A 21,692-nucleotide genomic window follows, 5' to 3' on the forward strand; every position below is an offset into this window, starting at 1 on the left:
AGAGGTAATGGTGGGAAAAGCTGGTATTTTCCTTTTGTTTCTCTTTTCTTTTAAAAAAATAACTTTTATTTTTCCTTTAAAAATACATGCAAATAGTCTTTAAAAAGCAAACAGTGTGTTGTTGTTGTTGTTGTTGTTTTTAGAGACAGAGAGAGGGGAGGGGAGGGAGAGAGAGAGAGAGAGAATCTTATGCCGACTCCATACCCGGCATAGAGTTGGATGTGGGGCTCAATCTCACAACCCTGAGATCATGACCTGGGCCAAAATCAAAAGTAAAATGTTTAACTGACCCAGCCACCCAGGGCACCCCCCAAATCAAATTGTTTTTAAAAATCTTGCAATAAAAACTCTAATCTCTGCCCAGCCTATCCCCACCTCTAGTCTTATTTCTCAGAGCCAAACGCATTTAGCTTTTTTAACTGTTTCTCCCAGAATTTACCTCCATATTTCTAAATTATATGCTTATACAGCTATATCTTCATTTATCCATTTTATAATAAGAGCATAGTCCTCTTGAACAAGACTGCCTATTTTAGAATCCTGACTCTGAACAAACTAACTGTGTAAACTTGGGTGAACTGCCTAACCTCTCTGTGTCTGTTTCCTATTCTATAAAATAAAGTTAACAATAGTGCTGATCTCATATGAACTAATCCTTAGAAAAGTGCCTGACTCTGGCATATAAGTGTTAGTGAAGTAAAATGATATGGAAGTGACATTATCTTTGACTTCCTATGATGGTGATTGAGAACCTAGTTCTATTACACCACTGTGACCATCCACACACAGTACCCTTCCCATGCCCTACGGCAAATATATGGTTGTACCGCAATATTTGCTTAAACCAAGAGTCAATATTTCCATTACTATGACTATAGGCAGATTATCATTGCCGAACCGAGTGATATGCTACATGTATATTACCCTTTAACTTTTTGTTAATAATAGAGTTCACGGAGATTATAGAGGTTCCTGGTTTTCTTATAGTTCTCCTTCCAGCTCCAAGATGGACTGGTGTTCTTTGACTTGGTACACATCAATTATCCTGGGATATCTCCAGTCCCATGTACCCATTTTCTGGATTCCAAGCCTTTTAAAAAATTTTTTATTTTTTTTTATTTCTTTTCAGTGTTCCAGAACATTGTTTATGCACCACGCCCAGTGCTCCATGCAATATGTGCCCTCCACAAAACCCACCACCAGGCTCACCCAACCTCCCAACCCCCTCCCCTCCAAAACCCTCAGTTAGTTCCTCAGATTCCACAGTCTCATGGTTTCTACCTCTTCCTCCAATTTCCCCCAACCCCCTTCTCCTCTCCATTTCCCCATGTTCTCCGTGTTATTCGCTTAAGATTCTAAGCCTTTTTGGGGGGGGGGTATGTCCTTCAGGAGCTCCCTAAGGTAGGAGAAATAATAGATTAATCATTTGAATCTGCACATTTGAAAATGATCTCTGTGCTATCTTCGATGGACTGAATGTATGTGTCCTCCCACCAAATTCATATGTTGAAGCCCCAACCCCTAGTGTAGCTGTATATGGAGTAAGGAAGTAATTAGGGTTGAGGTCATAGGAGTGGGGCCCTGATTCAGTAAGATTCGTGTCCCTATAAGGAGAGATAGCAGAAACCTCACTTGTGCAGCGCCTGGGTGGCTCAGTGGGTTAAAGCCTCTGCCTTCAGTTCAGGTCATGATCCTGGGGTCCTGGGATCAGGCCCCTTGTCGGGCTCTCTGCTCAGTGAGGAGCCTGCTTCCTCCTCTCTCTCTCTCTCTGCCTGTCTCTCTGCCTATTTGTGATCTCTGTCTGTCGACTGAATAAATAAAATCTTAAAAAAAAAAAAAAAGAAAGCTGACTTGCCCCCACTTCCTCTATCCACAGATCATGTGAACACATGGCAAGATGGCAGGCCTCTGCAACCAAGGAGAGAGCTGACGCCAGACACCAGTCCTGCTGGCATCTTGATCTTAGACTTCTGGTCTTCAGGACTACGAGAAAATACATTTTTGTTGTTTAAGCCACCCAGTTTATGGTATTTTATTATATCAACTCAAATAAACCAATCCACTAGCCTCTTTTGCTTGATTGCTATTTTGACAAATATAGAATTTTAGTTGGAAAATCATCGTCCTTCAGAGTTCAGAAGGTGGTAGCATTTTTGATTCCCATATCTTTGTATGTGGCTTCCTTTGTTTTCTGTTTGAAAGAGTGTAGGAACATCTTTGAATCCCCAGTGTTCTGACATTTTACAACAAAGTGGCTTTGGCACTTGTGCTTTTCATTCGTTCATCATGATGAGCGCTTGGTGATTCTGTCTAACCTGGAGACTCATGCCTTTATGTTCTGGAAAATTTTCAAATATCATTTCTTTGATAATTGTATTGTCTCCATTTTCTCTGTTCTCTGTTTCTAAGAACTTTATTAGTCACATGTAAGAGCTTAAAGAGTGATTCTCTAATTTGATTAAAGATTTTACTTATTTACTTATTCATTCATTTATTTTAGAGTGGTAGAGAGCATGAGTGGCGGGCGGGACGGAGGAAAAGAAAGGGAAAATCCCAAGCAGACTCCACACTGGGCACGGAACTGGCCTGGGCTTCAATCTCAGGACCCTGAGATCATGACCTGAGCTGGAATCAAGAGTCAGACACTCAACTGACAGCCACCCAGGTGCCCCTCTAACTCTATTTTAAAGTCATTTCTCTGCTGTCCTCCATATGTATATATGTATTTTTCCAAGATTTCATTGTAAGTAATCTCTACACCCAACATGGGGCTTGAACCTACAACTCTGAGATCAAGAATCCCATGCTCCACCAACTGAGCTAGCCAAGTGTCCCTTTTTCTGTATTTTTTTTGTTCACATTTCCAGATGAAGTTAATTTTATAGAACAAACCTTCTACTAAGTTTTTAAATCCCAGGTACTTTATTTTTAATTTTCAAAAGGTCTTTCTTGTCCTTTTTTTTTTCTTTTTCCTCATTTTATGAACACATTATCTTGATCAGGGATGTTGGTTTCTTTACTTAAGTTTCCTTCTAGTCTTCTGTTCCCTGTATTATCTCTACTGCTTCTTTTTACTTGCTTTGTTTTATTTCCTTCTTTTTATTTTGTTTTGGCCTCTGTCCTGCATGGTGGGGAATCTCCTTGAGTGTCTGCTGATCTTTTATATATTTCAAATACTGAGGCATTGAACAACAGTTTGGGAAACCTGTGTGTGGGGTGGGGAGGTGGGGGTATGGGTTTGAAGAGTGCTGGGCGTCATTGTGGAGCATTCTGGATTTAAGCCAGCCTTTCTATGGGGAGAGTCTGAAATGTCAGATTCTGAGGACTCTTCTCTGAGGCTATTCAGTTTTCTTAAGAGAAGAGTCCTCCAGTTTCCTGCTTGAGAGACTTGGCTGCTGGCATTTGGGGAGTAGGGGCCGTGTCCCACAATTCCATGCACAGATTTTTCACTTCACCACTCTGTGTGAGGTCAAGCCTAACTCCTACCTGGAACTGATTCCAAGATGAACCTGAACCATCCATCCCGTGGGCCTGGTGGGACGGGGGGTGGGGTTGCAGCATCTGGACATCTCTCTCCGGCATTCACCCCTGCTATATCCTCACTCTGCTAAGTTGGCTCCAGCTCTCCCGCCCAGGTTTCATCTTTTAAAAAAACTTGCGGGGTGCCTGGGTGGCTCAGTGTATTAAAGCCTCTGCCTTCGGCTCAGGTCATGATCTTAGGGTCCTGGGATCGAGCCCCACATCGGGCTCTCTGCTCAGCGGGGAGCCTGCTTCCCTTCCTCTCTCTCTCTCTCTACTTGCCTCTCTGCCTACTTGTGATCTCTGTCAAATAAATAAAATCTTTAAAAAAAAGAAAAACTTGCTGAAGTCTCTCTTTCACTTTTGTCTCCTCTTCTGTCCTTTCTGTCCTCTTATTTTAATACTTTATTGTCATTCTAGAGAAATTTGGGGAGAAAGAGGAGACAAATGCAAGTTACAGTTCTGAGCCTCTCTCCTTTTTTTTTTCCCCCTTGCTTTAAGATTTGGAATCTATGTAAGTTTTTTTTTTTTTTTAAAGATTACAGACTGTATGCCAATTATTAGTTATGAGAATGGGCCAACTTCTCATTCATATGAATCGTAGTTACCCCAAACAGACCAAAAAAAAGAAATTTAGGATTCCCCCATCCTTTAATTATACCACTGTAAAAGATGTTTTCTTAATTAATCAGACACTGTTATCATAGTATATTTGTAGATGAAGTGTCAACAGGTTAGAGATTCTAAGACACAAATCACCTTTAAAAATTTCTTTTAAAAAATGAAAATAAAAATAGAAATCTCTTTAAATTCTCCAAAGATGAGCTCTTTAGTATCTGACGTGGCAAATTCCCATGATCACTTAGGCTATCGTGAATTTAGCTGAGACAAGTGAAGTCATTTTGATCAATGTGATGGATCCTAATCATATACATTTCCTTTGAATGAGACATGGTGGTGTGCTTTCCCTCTAGCTAGGGGGTTGAACAGCATTTTTGTTGGCATTTAAAGAGAGGTACTCATCTGGGGACCCCTAAAAGTTGTAAAGGAGCTGGAGTTGCGGTAAAATGCACCAGGTTCCTACGGTGCCGTTCTGGATAAAAGCAAGAAATTAGCTGTCATCCACGCCAAAGGAGTGGAGCCAGGCAGAGTAAGCACGCCCATCATTCTGATTGAAGTGGAAGAGAAGGGAAAAGAGCTTCTATTTCCTATCTGAGTACCAGGAAAGTAAAATAGAAAGGAAAAAGCTTTCAGTGCGTCAAGAGCAGTTAACAAATCCTGAAAGGGAAGGAGAAGTGGGCAAAACCACACTGCCTGTAAGTTTTATTGAGAAAAAAGAGCAAAGTGCTTTATATACAGGGTAAAGAAATGACGCTTTTGTTTTTTTGTTTTTTTTTTTAAGAAAAGATAATAGTGTGCGTTACGGGTAAGAAAATAGTACTTAAAATTCACAAATTTTTATAGAGAGCTACACATAGCATTCAGTACCTTCATGAAATACTACTGACTTTTAAGAGAAGCACCTTTAAACTATAGCCAACATAGGCAAGAAATTCCATTGTAATATTCATAAGAGAATATTATGATCTTGTAGAGAAATATTAGCATATTTGGTGATAATGAAGGGGGTAGGCTAACATCGTCAAAAGACTTGGGCGAGTCAGTTCCAGAAGGAACTGCTGACAGGTTTTTATTGACAAAATTTGCCTGGAGCCAAAGTTGAGGAGAAAGATGTGAAGAAAGAAAACTTCCTCTCCCTTCAATCAACAAATAAATCTCCCAGCAGTGAATTCTCATAATGACAGTGTTTTTGGTAAATTGTTTCCTTTCTTTCTTTTTTTTTTTTAGATTTTTAAAAAAGTAATCTCTATACCCAACGAAGGGCTCATTGAGATCAAGAGTTGCATGCTTTACTGAGTGAGCCAGCCAGAGGCCCCAGTAAATTGTTTTTTTAAGAAAAGGGGAAAAACTCTTCTACTGATTTTTTTTCATCAGCAATACCTAGCTATCAGGGACCTCAAAAACTCATTTGTTTAGTCTGGAGATACTGTGAATCAGAGTAAATTACAAGATGAGAAATTTCTACAAAATCAAGTGGTTTAATGATTTTTTATCATACGATTATTATAAGGAAATGTAGAGAGCTTTAAAGGACTATAGTAAAAGCTGTTTATTTTCCATTCAAACACCCCTCCCCCAAACTCTCAATTAATTGATAATTCTGTATGTTAGGAAAGCAATGCTAATTGGGATTTTGTAAAAGGTACAGTGATGTCCCAACTCCCAAAATGGTTAACTTGAGATGTGTATAGTCCCAGAATTAGGAATATTTCATAGTTGAGAGTCCTTGTATTCCTGTTCCTGGAAAATGGTGTTATGAGTTGAAATGATCTAAGTCATCTCTGACTTGACTTATAAGTAATGGTTTGACACTCCCATTCAAAGACCCTATGTCCGGGTTTTCCAAAAATGACTTCAACTATCATATTTAGTGAGCTATAAATGGTATGCCTAGTTACTAGGAAGCTTTCTAAAATATATGCAGTTACTCAATTAACAAAAACACACAGTAGCCAGTCACCCAAAAAACATCACAGAGCTCAGAACAAGCTACCAAACACTTACCTTCATAATTGTTTTTCCAGGTGCAAAGCAGAAAGTAAAAGAAGAGCTCCTTCAAGGCAATTAATATGGAAGGGATTCTTTAAGGGAAGATTCCTTTCTTCTATTCTTCTAATTTTCTTTAAAGGATTTAGTGGGAGATGGGAGGACCTTTTGGGGACCTTTTTATAAAAAACAATATGGGTGCTTATTATACTATCAACTTTTTCATGTCCCTCCTTTCCTTTCTCTCTCTCCCTCTCTCTCATTTTAAAGAATTGCTCTTCATTAGTCTGTTCCAGTGTCTAATGCTGAGTAACAAATCACTCCAAAACTTAGTAACTTAAAGTAACAACAGAAAGGCAGTTGAAATGAGTTAGGTAGGGCATGGACCAGAAGTCTGAGGTCTTGGGTTCAGATGGCCATGGTTTGCAATAAATTAATGCCCAAGTCTGCTCACCTCTCTGAGTATTTGCTTCTCAAAATCAGGTCCCCTCATGGCCTCCTCCAGTTCTGAAGTGGCTTTAATCTATAGCTACTCCCACACCCCAAGCCTTTTGGTGATTAAGTTGTTGACCACTCTGATTCTTCTTCCTCTGCCTGACGCTGATCAGGGAATGTGAGACATATTTGACTTTATATGACCCAATCTAAATGTTCACTGGATATTTTATTCTTTGATCTAGTACCACGTTTTTACAAAGGAAAAATGGCTTGAATGATGGCCCTCCACAGAACTGTAGAACCTTACAGCTGGAAGGGAATATAAAGGCCCACAAAGCCAAGTTTGATTTTAAACCCACAGAGTTAAAAGTCATAAATTGTATACCTTTTCTTAAGATTAAAGATTACAGCCACCCTGTAAGCACTGATTTTTTTCCCCCTTAATCAGCTTTATTTAAAGATTGAATGAAATGTGTGGGTATAAAATTTGAAACAAATCTTATTTCACTCTAATGACAGTTGTCCTTGAAAAGCATCTCTTCAGGATGCTAAACACGTATTCAGAGGATATTTTACCTCTTCAAAACAGTTGTGAGACTCTACCCATTGAATTGCTTTCAGAACTTTTCACCAAACTAGCTCTTACTTGATTTTTTTGGTTGATTGTCCATTTGCTGTTTCTCCCTCCCTCTCTTTGGGCAGCACCTAGTTAGTGCTCTTCTTTCTGCCCTACCACTTTGGCTCCGGCACTTAAGCCTGCAGCTTTGTCCTTTTAACAAAGATCTAAGAGACGCAGGAACAGATTCAGAGTGCTTGGAGGACATAGGGACTTGACTAAGAACAGAAGCCAAGAGGAGAGTTTCATGATGCAAATAAAAAAATACACAATCTAGGAAAAGTTCATTTCCAAATGTTGATTTCTACTTTAAGTATTGCAACGAGGTTGATACAACTGACTTTTAGAAGCATTTAATAAAGTGTTGATTCTTTTGTACAGTACTAGGATTTGGGTATATATCAGGGAATAAGACATTGGAAGGTTTGTGCTCTTATTCAGGGAAGAAAGACGACAAATAAACAAAAAGAAAATATCAAATGGAGTTAAATGGTGAGGAAAGAATTAAAAATGAGATGTGCTGGAGGCAACTGAGTGGTAACTTTGGCTTGAGGTCAGAGAGAACCTCTCTGAGGATGGGGAACGTGAGCGAGATTGGAATTGAGAAGAAGTGGCCTATTTGGGTATTCAAGGGAAAAACATCCCAGTGGAGGGAGCTGCAGACAACAGCTCTAAGGCAAGAAGAGAAAGAATGACAACGTGAAGGCTGCACAATGGAGAGGAGGAGCTGAGAAGGGCAGGCAAGGGCATTAAAAGTCAGAGTCAGGGTGTTTGGGTGCAATGACAGTGGGACATGTCTGACTTCTAGGTTAAAAATCACTGGAATGTGGATGCAACAAAGAGGTCCTTCAGTAGGTGAATGGTTAAACAAACTGGTACATTAGCACAATGGAATATTATTCAATGATAAAAAGGAATGAGCTGTCAAGTTGCAAAAACACATGGAAGAAATTTCGATGCATTTAACTAAGTAAAGGAAGCCAATCTGAAAAGGCCACATACTGTATGATTCCAACCATATGACATTCCGTAAGAGGCAGAATTGTGGAGACAGGAAAAATATCAGAGGTTGCCAGGGGTTAGCAGGAGCCAGGGAGGATGAATAGTTGGAGTACAGAGACTTTAAGGCATTTATTTAAGGCAGTGAAAGTATTCTGTATGGTACGATAATGGTGGAATAATGTCACTACGTGTTTATCAAAATCCACAGACTGTTCAAGTGAACCTTAATATACACTCTGGACTTTAGTTAATAATAATGTATCAATATTGGTTCATCAGTCATAACAATTGTACCATACCGATGCGAGATGTTGCTAATAGGGGAAGGGGAGGGAATATGGAGTTATATATGGAGGCATATGGAGTTCTCTGTACTTTCCTCTCAGTTTTTCTGTAAACCTAAAACTCCTTAAAAAAAAATCTGCTAGATAATTTTTTTAAGTCACAGAAACTAAGACTGAAGAGAAGAGCGGTTTGGAGACATTGCTGCAGTCCACATGAGGCCTACATAGTGAACGGTCCTACAGTTTACTGAGGTGCGGAAAGGTCAGGAGTGTCTACTAGACATGCCCACGCGGAATTCTTGGGATACGTCATGACTGATGTTAGAGGTTTGGTTGCCATCAGAATCTGGAAAATGTTGAAATTCACAGGACTGGATAAAACCAACTAGGAAATTAATGTAGATAAAGAGAAGCAAGCACTGACTACTGATCACTTTAGTATCAAAAGGGAGAGCAGAGAAGAACTGGCAAAGGAAGCAAGAAAGGGCATCCAGGAGGTAAGAGAAATCCACAAGAGTGTCATGGCAAAAAGCCAAGAGAAAAATTGCTCATGCACTGAAGAACTGTATCTAGAACCATTAACACACTGAAGAGTCGTGTCTGGCTTCAACTGTGAGAACCACAAACACCAGTTTGATGAAACCCCTGTTTGAACGGCAGACTCCACATCTCCCAGGTCAGTTCTCGTCTATCAGCAAGGGCACCATGGAGCATCTCCTCTGTGCACCAAAACCTTGCCCTTGGGTCCTCACATTTAATTTTCCTCTTCAGGAAGTCGCACAAGAACATGGGATTGGCAAACTATAGCCCGAGGGTCAAATTGGCTTGCTGCCTGTTATTTTTTTTTTTTATAGCCTACAAGCTAAGAGTGGTTCTTACATATCTTAATGGTTGAAAAAAAATCGGAGGAAGAATATTTTGTGACACATAAAAAATGACAAGAAATTCGAATTTCAGGGTCAACAGATTTATTAAAACATAGCCATGCACATTTTATTGTTTATTTTCTATGTCTGCTTTTGCAAGTTAATGGTAGAATTGAGTAATTGGCCAGTACTGTCTGTCCTGCAAGGCCTAAGATGTTTCCTACTTGTCCTTTTACAGAAAAACTTTTCTAACCCTTGGTGTAGAGCACAAAATTTACATTGCCGTGTGTGAGGAGTGGTAGGCTACAAGCTTTATCTCTCTTCATCATGCATTCTGTTGGGCACTGCTTAACTTGAAGCCTTTTTTCTTTTCACCATATTTCCCAATATGGAGTATTTCCTACAATTACTTCTGAATTTCTGCCTCCAGTTCTGAATTCCCTCCTGACTTTTTCTTTGCACGTCTAAATACCTGCTGGATGTATCACTCAAGTGGTCCTTAAGCTCATCATGTTCAAAATGGAACTAGCTACATTCCTCTGATTATTTCTTCACGTGATACAATAAAAAAGTTTTACATTTGCTCTTTGCCCCAGTTCCTGGCACAGAACCTCAAAAACTCTTGGAATTTCCTTGCAAATCAAAACTACAATGAGATATCACCTCACACCTGTCAGAAAGGCTAAAATCAACAACACAAGAAACAACAGGTGTTGGTGAGGATGTAGAGAAAGGGGAACCCTGTTACACTGTTGGCAGGAATGCAAACCGGTGCAGCCATTGTGGAAAATAGGATGGAGATTCCTCAGAAAGGTAAAAATAGAACTACCCTATGATCCAGCTGTTGCACTACTGGGTGTTTACCCAAAGAATATGAAATACTAATACAAAGGAACACAAGCATCCCAATGTTTATAGCAACATTATCTACAGTAGCAAAATTATGGAAGCAACCCAAGTGTTCATCAATAGGTGAATGGGTAAAGAAGATGTTATATAAATACACACACACACACACACACACACTGGAATATTACTCAGCCATCAAAAGAATGAAATATTGCCATTTGCAACAATATGGATGGAGTTAGAGAGTATAATGCTAAGCAAAATAAGTCAGACAAAAACAAATACCATATGATTTCATTCATATGCGGCATCTAAGAAACAAAACAAATGAGCAAAGGGAAAAAAAGAGAGACAGATAAACCAAGAAGCAGACCCTTAGCTGCAGAGAACAAACTCCCAGAGGGGAGGTGGGTTGGGGGATGGGTGAACTAGGTGATGGGATTTTAAGGAGGGCACTTGTGATGAGCACTGGGTGTTGTATGGAAGTGTTGAATCACTATGTTGTACATCCAAAACTAATATTACACTGTATGTTAACTAAATGGAATTTAAATAAAACTTAGAAAAAATCTCTGGAATTTCCTGAGTGTTAAGAGCATCTTTGTTACTCATAGCAAGCTCCTTTCAACCATTCCTGAGTTTATGCTAGCAAGGTGGATCATAGTGGGCCTTTGAATAGTTTCAAGAAAGGGGCTGCCTGTACCAGAGAGACCAAGCAAGTGATTAGAGGACTGGAACTTTCAGCGCCTGAAAGTGAGTGAGGCTGGAGATTGAGTGACCCATCATTTAACCAACATGCCTACAGTGAAATCCCAGACACCCAGAAAAACTCTGAAATGAGGAAGCTGAGGAGGTTCCTCATTGATGAATATATTGACATACCAAAAATAAGGTATACCCAACTCCAGACGGGTTGAGGCTCCCATACTCAGACCCTTCCAGATCCCTGTGCATCTCTTCATCTGGCTGTTTGTATCCCTTACAGAAAAATGGTCGTTGTTAGGTATAATGCTTTCAGTGAGTTCTGTGAGTCATTATGGAACATAAAGGAAGGTTATGGGGATCCCTGAATTTGTAGCTAAGTCCAACAGAATTGGGGGTCATCTGGGGACTCCACTTGTGGCTGGTGTCTGAGTGAAGCTGTCTCGTGGGACTGAGCCTTTTCCTGTGGGGTCTTCTTTAATTCTGAAGAGTGTCAGAATTGAACTGAACTGTAGAACATGCCACGGGTGTCAAAGAGTTGGTATTAAAATGTATTTAGATAAAAGCTTCACCATAGAACCAGTCACCCAGGGTACAAATCTGAGTGATTTTAGATTTGTTTGTTAGTCCACCCACCACATTCAACCACAGGGTAGGGCTGATTTTGCCTTCTAAATATGTCTTGACTCAGCCTGCCCACTCCTGAGCCCCATCTCCCTTTCCAACTTCCACTGCCTTAGTTTAGAACTCCTCACCTCTCACGTGGATTATAGTGGTCTCCCAACAGCCATCGCTAACACCAGTCTTGCCTCACCTCAAATTGATTCACTATGTATTCACCAGTGATCTGTTGAAAAACTGCAGATCTGACAAGGTCATTAAACCATTTAAAGATTGCCCCCTGCCTACAGCAATGGTTCTGAAGCCTGATGTACAGCACAATCACCCACGCAGTATTTGCAAAATGTAGATGTGTGGGCTACATCCATAGTGCTTGAGATCTAGCTAGTCCTACATGAAGGACAACAGGAGAGTATTTTTCCTGGAGTTTTTGGATCAATCACTTCAAGTATTTGTTCTCAATTTTTTGGAATTCATGCTGATGAAAAATTAAACTGTGCAATTTTTTAGTTATTTCTGACAAGAAAAAGTAAAATCTTTCATCTCACCACTTAAATCACAGTTTGTAGAATTTCGTCATTCAGAAACATTCAAAGTACAAGGGTTTTGCAAATCTTCAACATCCAGTCTTTTTTTTTTTTTTTCATTAAGGCTGCAATTTGGTGACTGACTAAAGCTTGCAAAACTTAAGATCAAGTTTCCAAATCTTACTTCATCTTACCTGAGGTAACCCCTGTTCCAGGGTAAGTTCTTTAAACTGCCAGAAGGCATTTCTGAAGTAGCAGGAGGGGCCGTTTTCAACCAAAGAGGGAGCTCATGTTTTAGAATGGATTCCCAGGGGTCTAAGTCAGAGTATTGCAGATGTGGTGGGATTCCGTGCCATTCTTTATCAGAGATGTTGTTCTACAAAATGGGGACAATTCTGCAATAGCTCACCCACATGAATTACCTATTCCTATAACATCCTAGGTAATTTAAGTGCTACTTCTACTATTTCAGAAGAAATCATTCATTTTATCAGCAATACACAGGTGATTTGACCTTAAACTTAGGTAATTACAGTAATTAAAGAGCTAATACTACATTCACAAGCATGTGCAGACCCTCTCTCATTGCCTATTGTCTAGAAACCATTATGCTGCGTGTAGCTCTCTCTGTTCCCTGTTTCTTTGGAGTGCTTCCAAGATTCAGTCTGTTATTATTTAAACTCTCTCTGAATGTTGGTATGTTGGTATTTTTGTGCTCTGCCTTGTATGACTTATGGATTTTTTTTTTCCTTCTTGGTGAGAGATTTTCCATATCCATTCACAACCATTATTCATTCCACATGCTCCAAATATAATGCCCACCTAATCAATCACCACTTCTGTATTTGAAAATCAAACCATCCTTTCTTTATTATATTGGGCAAATTAGTCAAATGAATGTTTTCTAAAACTTGCTGCCTTTTCAGGGCCCTTGGCTCTACGCCTGCCTTTCTCTATTGCTGCCTCCTCCCTTTCTCCTCCTCCTGTTTGCAAACAGTATCCGTTTCCTTTCACTGGTGTTCGGGGTGGATTGTGATCCTCCCGACTTTGTCGTCTGCTTCCCTCATCACACGTCCTTCCTTGGGAGCACTCTCTTCCCAGTGAGGCTCCGTGACTTCTGCATAAGGCTTCACGCCCTTCTGCCTCTGAGCAGCATGGTGGGTCCCTTGAAATAAAGCAGGGGACGCTCTTCTGTCTGACAGTTTTTCCTTCCAGAAAACACAGCAAGGGTGCAATCAATATTCATCACTGAAAAATGACAAAATGCTATTATTGATGGGTGAAAAGAGAGAGAGAGAGAGAGAGAAAGAAAGAAAGAAAGAGGAAAAGAAAAATAAGAAAGAGGAAGCTTATTACCTCATTTTCCCCTTACCTGTTCTCCCCGAGCCAACATTTCTCTTATTTTAGTTTAAGTTTAAGAAGGATCCCTTTGTTTTAAGAAACCAAGGTCCTTTGTGCCAATCCCAACATTTTTTTCAATTAAGCTTCTTTAAGAGACAGAGAGAGAGAGCGCATAGGAAAGCATCTGCTGCCACAAAAAGTCTTGTGGCCAAAGCCTGTTATAGAGAACTCTAACTATTGTCCTAGCAAAGCACATGGCTCTTAGAATTGTGATTCTTTCTAATGTATGTGTTTATAAGCAATTAAACTCCAGTTTTAGGGAAGACTCACTAACAGCATACATTATTTTAATAGACATACTGTATTACTTTAAACCGTCTTCGCCATCTGCTCATCATGATTATAAATGCAAAAAGAACATATTTTACATTAGCATCAGAAACTAGTGTGATATTAGGGATTGAAATGCCCATATATGCTCTTTGTACAATACCGAATGCATCTGTGCTATTTTCCTTTTCTTTCCACAATGCAAATCAGGGAAAGAAGATGTTTATTCCTTGTGGTATCTTTCTTGACATGGAAGATAATTTTTAGGACAGAAATTCATTAGAAGGGGATTTTGACTTACTGTCCAGCCAAAATGCTTTTAAAATTGCATGAGCTGATATGGATGGCTCTTGCTGGCTCAATTTGGCTATCTGAGCTCCTTGCCAATGAAGGAGGGAAAAAAATACACCAAGGGCAGTAAATCTATTATAATCTTCTTTACTGTCCATCAGAGATACAATGCATAATGTATAATGGTGTGTTTCTTCTCAATAAATGAAATTTATAAGAAGCATGAGATGCATGTATATTGGTGAACACTTAATACGGAGTTGAAAAGCATCTAGATCGGCATTGCTCGTTTTCATTTGCATCTTCATGGTTGGATGATCTTTTTAGATAGAGACAATACGATCCTAATGTTGGAGGAAGCAGGGATGAAAAACTCTGTTCTATTTTCTTAGCTGGGCTATCAGAACATATTCGTCTCATAAGAAATGGGAGAGATAAGTACATTAGGCTCTCTACTAAGTAGGATTTCTAGCCAGGATCTAGAAATGGAGGCCCTTCTTTTAACTCATTCTGAGTTAAAAGAAGTTCACAGTGGCGTCTACTTGAAAGAATTTGCCCTCCCTCAGCAGCAAACTGGATTTATCATTTATTGGAAGATTTCATTTCACACTGTATTTCCAGTTCAACAAATTTAGGAACAAAGAGCAATAGCCATCTCCCCTAGGTTTAGTCACTGTATTTCTGGTTTTTGTTTTGCATTCTGGCCGTATTGGACCGTACCGAATGAGAAAGACATGCATTTCAGGATGAGAAATGTTACAGACATACATGCTCGTTAGTTACGAGTGACCGTGGGCTCTGAGCAACTCCAGGGAGCCAGGTAGTCATCACCAAAGGCAACTGCCCCCAAGCGGGCAGGACGGAGACCTGCAGCGGTCACAGAACAGCTCCCAGATGCAGAGAGCCATTGTTGTTCTCCTTGATTCTAGGTGAAAACAAACATAGAAACAAAAGCACTGAAAATACAGTTCCCTACAAGAAAATTTCTGATTTCCCTTGGAGCAGCCCCATCTTGTAATTCTATTAAAGACAGCCTCCTGGCTGTGGCTGCTGTCGTTTTGTGTAAACACTCAGCTTTTTGAGTCTTCGCCTCCCGAGCTAACGCAGATACAAGACCAGCAGGCCTAGAGCGCTCCACTCACCATGTTACTCCTTGCTGGGAAGCGTTCAGTGGCGTCCTCGGCCTGTTTATGAGGTTGCTGCTGAAGCCTCTGTTAGCAAGATCTGCCAGCTTTTCATTTTAACTCCCAGACCTCTCGGGTCCATCTGGTTTCTCAGGCCTCCCACACTCCCCAGGACATTACCAGGGGACTCTCGTATCTCCACATGTGGCCTGTGAGGATCTGGAGGACTCCATCTCGGACCCTGTCCAGCAAAGCACATCTTACCGCCATATTCTCCTGTAGCAGTGTTTGTTGGTTTGGGGATGCACAAAATGGCCTCTTCCCTAAATTTCAACAGAAAGCCCTATGCCCTCTTCAGTGACCTCAGATTCTGTCATTTTCTACTCTGTCAAGGCAAGGGCTCAGACTAAGAAACAGGCCCTTCCTCACATGTGTAATTAGTGCTTCAACTCCAGGCCTCTCTCCTCCAAATGTCTTTTTCATCTCCACAGCCATCCCCCCAGCCCCTCCCACCCCCCACCCCCCTGTTCTTCTTAGATCGGCTTTCCTCCTGCCAGGGTTCCAGGAAATTTCCCTGTGTCCCCTGTGGCTAATTATTAAAACTCTGCCCCTCTAACTTTAGGTCCCTGAAATCCACTCATCCTTCCTTCCTTCAATAAAGGTAGGCTCTCACAGATAAAAGCCTCATGACTTTGGGATCTGAAATAGAAAGCAAAAAAATACTGTCCTTCCTTCGGGGGCAAGGTTCTGCCCTTCTCTAAAAGAAAGATTACTTCAGCTCCAAGGGATGGAGGATTGCAAAGCAGCAAGAATTGGGGGACTAAAAATACCTGGGGTAACACTTTCAAATAATAATTTACTTCATATGCATTAAGACCCCGTTCAAATTCCACCTTTGCTAATTGTACAGGTAAGATGTGATTTCTGCCACCTCTGAACTCCTGCATCAGACAGCTCTCAAACAGGGCCTAGAGAGTCTTGCCTGCAGCAGTTTCTCTCATCTCTCCAAAGGAAACTGTAATCCTATTATCCTTCATTGTGCCTGATGCCGTACCTCTTCACATCTGTTTAATTAGGAGTTACAGAGCAATAAGCATTGTCTCTTTTGGGATAGATAGGATAGACAGCCTCCTGGCATCTCCCTGCAGCTAACTGTATGTGCCACCTTGGGGTAAGCATGGCATGCAGGTGGTGCGGAGAAACTGATGGGAGACACTAGAGGTGAGTCTGTGACTGGTCCAAGTCTTGCCTTTCACATTTGCCCAGCTTTTTGGACTTTTTAGATTCCCTGAAGTCCAGCGCTACAGCGATGCCTCAATGTCAACCAGCTCTGAACTTGATTTCTAAACACCTCGTCCAGTTGCTAAAAGGAAAAGATTGGATATTGAAGAAAGGGATCCCTAATCACTGCAGTCTTCCAGTGCCACCAAATTTGAAATTTGGAAGAGTGGTTGAATGACTGTGGTGCACTGGTCATGCAGAAACGCAGTCGTTTCTCCAAGAGATTTTAGGGTGTTTAATATAAACAGTATAAGTAAAATATTGCTCAAAACACTTTAAACTGTTATTCTGATCTTAAAAAAAATTATTATTTTTTCCTGCCCCTGGCCAAAAGAAATTAAGTAGTACTAAAGATTCCATGTCCTTCTCATCCTAAATTCCCTTCTAGTTTCTCCTCCAGAGGCAATTACTTTTAATAGCTTCTTATCCTTCCAGAAAATTTCTGTACCTACACAAGGTGCATTTATGTAGGTACATAATATGTATATATCTTTTTTTTGAGAGAGACAGAGGGCATGCATATGTGCAGGAGTAGGGGAAGGGGGTGGGGAGGAGATGGAGGGGCAGAGGGAGAGAGACAATATCAAGCAGACTACATACCCAGTGTGGAGCCCGCCATGGGGCTCGATCTCACAACCCTGAGATCATGACTTGAACTGAAATCAAGAGTCGGACACTTAACTGACTGAGCCACCCAGGTGTCCCTATAATCCTCTTTTTCTAACCACAAAAGTCCGTATACTTTATACACTGTTGCGAACCTCGCTTTCTCCGCTTAAGAATGAATCTTGCATATGTTTATAGGTCACTATGTACAGCTCTCACTTGTTCTTTTTCATGAGTGCTTGCTATTGCAGTATTTGAATGTTTCATAATTTATTTAGCCAGTTCTCTACTAAAGAACATTTAGGTCAATTATATTAGCAAGAATTTCTATAAATAAACCTCCTAAGCCAGACTGACCACGGGAAATCAAGGCCTCAGGTTATGCTAAAACTCGATTGGCTCAAACCACTGCACACTTCAATTTTACAGGACCCTCGGGGGTTGGAACTGTTACTGGCCCTTCTCTGTATAAGGAAAATGCGATGGAGGGGTAGCTTTTCCCGGGCTAATGAGGGACATAGAGGCCCTTAAGGCTTATATGTAGCTTTGCTTTTTTCCCCATGTTCCAGCACTGGCTTAATTGGGTTTTAATGTCAGTTTTCCCTTGACCCAGCACTTGCGCTTGTCCTGGCCTATTGGATCAACGCGACCTGCCACCCTGTCCCTCAGACCATCCTGATTTTGCTCTGCTCGCTGCCCAAGCCTGTCTTCTCAATCCACTTAGTGTGTTTCACATTTTTGCAACCACAAAAGTCTTAACTTGACCTCCAGGAGCTGTCTATGTCTGCCTTTTGGAGATAGTTTCTTCTCCACGTTTCTGGGACCACGTGTCCCCACCTTCCCACACACCCCCAGCACACCCCCCCTTACCCGTGGTTGATCTCTGACTTGAAGGCAGCTCCTCCCCTCGGCCCCTCTTGTTGGCTCCCTCTACTCTTCTCTGCCTGCAGTGGTGGGATATCCCAAGGCTCTGCAATTAGTAATACTTGCTTCTCTAGCCACACTCGCCTCCCTAGGGGCTTGTGTCAGTCCCACCATCTGAGATGGCTGAGCAAAGAAAACACCCAGGCATCATGGCTCCTCTCCTTTTCTCCTCTCTGGTGTCATTAAGTCCATGGATTCCACTGCTGCTACTCCAGTCAAAGCCACCCTTGTCTTTAGGAGCTAGATTGGGCTGAAAACAAGGAAAAGCAGCAGGGAACAATTAGCCTAAGGAGTAAAAATGTGGTCAGTATGGACCACAGAAAAGCTGGTGTGTTTCATGAGCTTTTGAAGTTCTCATCTGAACAAGATCCCCTTGCTAGCCTTGGCTTCCACTGGAGAGAAAAGAAAAGTAAGGTTTTGTGGCGACCGCTCGTGGTACATCCGGTCATTGCCTGGTACTGTCCCCTGCAGTCCACCTGAAAAGGTATCAGTCCCTGGGAAGCCCAGGTCAAAGGGCTGGGAGGCAGGTCTGGAGTTGCAAGTTCTGATACGGCAGATGCTACCAAATGTGGCCGTGAGCCCTTGCATTTTGGTTGGTGGGAACAGATATGTACTGCAAGTCTAAAACCCGCACCAAATTTTAAAGACTTCAGGCAACGAGAAAAAAAGAATGTGACATAACTCGCTAATGATTTTTAACTGGATTATCTGTTGAAACGATAAAATTTCAGATATAGGGAGTTAAATAAAATAATATACAGTCAAAAGTAATTTCACCTGCTTCATCTTTTTAAATGTGGCTTCTAGAAAATTTCTATTACCTAAGTGGATGGCATTAGATTTCCTTTGGTCAGCACTGGTCTAGTAGGTCTGACGGCTGGGGTTTTAAGAATCCTAATAGAGTTTTTACATTTTAATGACACACTATCCCCATAATTCCTGAAAGTTTACATTGTTCAAGAAATGTTCAAGGAAAGAAAACTGTGATAGAATACTCTTGGGAGTCCAGAACCCTCACGGGAGCCCATCTTTTCCCTCTAGGAATGAATTTAATTTCCAGGCACCATTCACTCTGTTTATTGAGCAAACATGCTTTGAGTGCTGCCTGTGTGCCTGCCCCAGGGGGACCGTGATGCTCAGACAGGTGAAAAGGAGAATTTCCTGACCTTCAGGAGTTCATTGTGCCAGAGAAACAGATCCATAAATAAACATCCAAAAGAGTTATTTTAGGAGGAGGCTATATAAAGTCCAAGGGAGGTCCATTTGTTTGGAGCCAGTCCTGATGAATAATATAGATGATTAAGCTGAGATTCAAAAGGAAACCTGAGTGTAAAGTAAGGAAACTGGTTGCTTGGTGCGGCATATAAACACGATGACCTGAAAACGTGAGAAAATGTGAGAAGCGTGAGAAAAATGTGACCCGAAAACTTTAGCCTGCTAAAGTGACCACTTTGCAAGAGGCAATGTTGACCTGATCTTTTATGTATTAGCTTGTTTGTAAAAATGAAATCCCATCCCTGTGTCCCTCCCCGATGGCTGCCCTCTTCCAGGGGTGGGCGCATCTTATAGGAGATCCCCCCCACCCCGTGGGCTGGAATGGGAACCAGCAGTGCCTGTCTCCATCCCTCCTCATTCCCCTTCGAGAAGTGTGGGAATCATCTCCAAACAGCTTCCAATCTAGGCCACTGCAGTCTGTCCAATAGGACAGAGAGGACATTTCTCTTATCCCAACACCTCGTGTGTGAAAATCAGGGGACTTCGACATGGACTACCGTGGAGCACCTCATAATCAGTGCCCGCGAAGTGAAAATGTTTGGGACAAGGAATTACTTCGGCGATTCACACAGACTAGGAAATACATGTGAGACACACCTGTAACAGAGGGCCTGACCACATGGGCGAGAGCGAGCAGAACCAAGCTTCGGGGCCCCGAATTACAGACCCGACTGAGTGATGTGCGGTCACACAAACATTTTCTCCTGCCGGCAAACGGTGACAGCATCGTACAGAGAGTGGCTGGTCAACTCCGGTGCAAACCATTAACCACATTAGAGAAAATAGCTCTGGAGAGGTATCACTCAACGGTTTTTAACTTCAAAAGATGTCACGAGAAGAGCCACAAATTATTATTGCTGACAATTTGTACAATTTGTCCCTGGTGAAATGTGTGTGTCCCTACACTGCACCATTTTACATAACAATATGAAATATTAAAAGGGAAAAACGTTTTGTAATAAACAGCAGTTTTGCTGATTGCGGCTGATTATGTTAAGCAGCTTGTACTGTGGGTGTCAGAGGAGACTTAATAGCTCCTATAACTAATCTCCACGGCTGACCTCTCCCCTCTGCTGATGAAGCCTATTCAAAAACCTGCTGCCCTTTCTCATTTTCAGATCTTATATTTCTGAACTGTTTTGATCATGCATATATTTGCTAAAGTTGTTGTGTACAGGATTTGTGTGTGCGTGTGTGCCTATGTTTTTAAAAATACATATAATGCAGAAGGAAGCATTCCTGCCAAGTCTGTCTTACGAGTTATTAAAAACAAAACTACGCAAACACTAAAAACATGCACGTGCACGACATTCTTATCAGATGCCAAAATGCCATTAATTATAACTAAAGACCATTCCCATGTATGAGAGAAGCCATATGAAGGAATACAGCCCCGCAATTTTTTACTCCAACTTTAAGATAAAGGGCAAGGATATCTTTCTGGGGAAGAATGTCATCTTGGTCATTTCATCAGCCTCGATGGCTGGTACTTAGAAGCAAAGTGCTATTCAATCATAAAGCAATTTCATTTTTCTGATAAAAGTTTTTGATTTAAATGGGATTTCATAGAGAACATTTTGGAGTGTGGAGAACTCCTCCATCGGTTAGTACAGATAAATATGTAAGTGCATATGTGTAAAGTGTCTCTAATTCACAGTTCGCTCTTCCTCTTTTCCCCAAATCCAAAGGTGTTTACAAAACGGCAGGATAAATGTAGTGGACGGTCCGGGAAGCAAAGCTTTGAAAAGAGCAGAGGCGAGGTCTACCCCACATTATGCAAATGTAGCCATCCTGGGGAAATAAAATAAAGACAAAGGAGGGGGTTGGGAAATCAACAATCCGAAAAGTAAAGTGTATGAATGCAACTTGCTAGGGAAAAGGGTGGGCTCCGTACAACAAGGTCGCCAAAAGGTGCCGCTTTCTATGAGACAAATGCTGGCTGAAGCCAGCTGATAAATATTTCCTGTAGGATTTGAAGCAGGTTGCCACCAGCAAAACAAAAATCCCTAGGGGGCAGTACATAATTAACAATTTGAAGATGTGGCCGCATGTTATTGTCTCAGAGGGAGCCAGGGAAGCCTACCCCAAAAGCACAAAACCCCAGTTCCCATATTAATCTCATGGTTCCCATATAGACAAACGTCAGTGTCTCCCCAGAGACTGGGAAGCCTCCTTTGCTCTTGGCTGGCAAACGTTTCCTGCTTAATGGTGTCATTTTCCTGTGACTTTCTATCAGCACCACCAAACCTGTTCCTCTAGTCTGAGTTTAGCAAAGCAAAAGGATTTTTTTTTTTTTAAACAAAGAAACAAAATCAGGACTGAAAGGAGAAAGCTGTTTCGACAGAGCGCCTGTCCTAGTGTTCAAAAGCTTTTGCAACAGTGACTTCTTAAAACTTTCTTAAAACTGAACTTTGGTTAAATTGGACCCAGAATGCAAACAAAAGCTCAGAGGACACTCACAGCCACAGGAAAGAAAAGAAGTCATAAAG

The sequence above is a fragment of the Enhydra lutris genome, unplaced genomic scaffold (genome assembly GCF_002288905.1).
Source record: "Enhydra lutris kenyoni isolate GAN:26980312 unplaced genomic scaffold, ASM228890v2 scaffoldscaffold1, whole genome shotgun sequence".
Taxonomy (NCBI): domain Eukaryota; kingdom Metazoa; phylum Chordata; class Mammalia; order Carnivora; family Mustelidae; genus Enhydra; species Enhydra lutris.